The sequence below is a fragment of the Pan paniscus genome, chromosome 7, assembly GCF_029289425.2.
Source record: "Pan paniscus chromosome 7, NHGRI_mPanPan1-v2.0_pri, whole genome shotgun sequence".
Taxonomy (NCBI): domain Eukaryota; kingdom Metazoa; phylum Chordata; class Mammalia; order Primates; family Hominidae; genus Pan; species Pan paniscus.
The window spans coordinates 45788247-45790245 of record NC_073256.2 but is presented as its reverse complement, the minus strand read 5'-3'; positions in this window follow the sequence as shown (position 1 = coordinate 45790245).

The following is a 1999-nucleotide window of genomic DNA, read 5'->3' as shown; positions in this document are numbered from 1 at the left end:
GGGAAGATGCCAAAGTTCTGGAGATGGAAAGCTGTGATGGTTACACAGCAATGTGTGTGCACATGAGGCCAGTGAGCTGTACACTTCAAAATAGTGAAAATGGTGAGCATTATGTTGGACATGTTCAGCCACAATAAAATTACCCCTCCCCTGCTGGGCGTGGTGGCTCATGCCTATAATCCCAGCACTTTGGGAGGCTGAGGCAGGCAGATCACGAGGTCAGGAGTTCAAGTCCAGACTGACCAATATGGTGAAACCCCATCTCTACTAAAAATACAAAAATTAGCCAGGTGTGGTCGTGCGTGCCTGTAGTTCCAGTGACTCAGGAGGCTGAGGCGGGAGAATCTCTTGAATTCGGGAGGTGGAGGTTGCAGTGAGCCGAGATCACGCCATTGCACTCCACCCTGGGTGACAGAGCAAGACTCTGTCTCAAAAAAAAAAAGAAAAAAAAATTACCCCTCCCCACCAAGAAGAACACATGAGGCAAGGCTGGACGGTGGAATGTGGGGATGATGGGCACATCTTGGGGGGATTTAATCTGGAGAGGTGTTCTGGAGGAGGGGGTCTCACTCCACAGCTGCCTGGCTCCTCTCCTGCCTCACCCTGCCCTCTCCAGCTCACTGGCTGAGGGCAGCAGCCTGTGAAGGTTATGTTAGTGGCTCCCTCATTCCCTGAGGGAACTACAGAAGCCACCATCGCTGACCCGTCACCCCCCCTCAAGATTCCACCATATGGAAATGTAAACTAGTACAGTCACTATGGAAAACAGTGTGAAAAATTTTTAAAGAACTAAAAGTAAATCTACCATTTGATCCACCAATCCTACTCCTGGGTATCTACCCAGAGAAAAAGAAGTTATTGTACAAAAAAGATACTTGCACATGCATGCTTATAGCGGCATGATTCGCAATTGCAAAAATATAGAACCAGCCCAAATGCCCACCAATTAACAAGTGGATAAAGAAAATGTAATACACACACACACACACACACACACACACACACACACACACACACACCATGGAATACTACTCAGCCATAAAAAGCAATGAAATAATGGCATTTGCAGCAACCTGGGTGGAATTGGAGACCATTATTCTAAGTGAAGTAACTCAGGAATGGAAAACCAAACATCACATGTTCTCACTCATAAGTGAGAGCTAAGCTATGAGGGCACGAAGGCATAAGAATGATACAAGGGACTTAGGAGACTTGGGGGAAAGAGTGGGAGGAGAGTGAGGGATAAAAGACTACTCACTGGGGACAGTGTACACTGCTCGGGTGATGGTGCACCAAAATCTCAGAAATCACCACTAAAGAACTTATTCATGTAACCAAACACCACCTGTTTCCCAAAAACTTATTGAAAATTTTAAAAAATCCACCATATTTGGGAATCACCAGTGTAATGACCAGTCCATCTTCCTACCTGTGGCTCCCTCTGGAAGGCCCAGGAGGGCTGGGTGGGAGGGGCAGTGAGGACCCACTAGTGTCAGCAGAGATGTGGCTGATACCTTTGCAAAGGTGGCCAGAGGGAAGCCTTATTCTCCAGAGACTCCAGTGCAGGGCCCTCATCAGCTCCCAATCCTGGGGTTTTTGCAGTCCCCGCAACCCCCCGCCTTCTGAGTCATCATTCAAACCCACCAGCCCTTCTGACAGAGCTGGAAACAGGCACCAAGCCCTCCAGGAAGCTATTTTTAGGGTTCATCTGTTCTTTTTTATTTCTTCTCTGGATTCCATATTCTCTCACCCCCAGATTTAAAGGACCTAAAGATCCTGGAAATCATTCATTATACCCCCAGCTCACAAACTGTGGCTTCTCCCCAACCTTCCCTGTACCACTCCCTCTTTCTTTCTTCCTCTCCGCCCTCACCCCTCTGGTTCTCCAGCTCCACAGGCAGCGGAGAAAGCAGGCTCTTTGTCTGACATCATCTTTCACTCCCTGGCCTGCTAAGAGTTACTCACTCAGGCAATCCCTGCTCCACCAGAGGAGACTGTC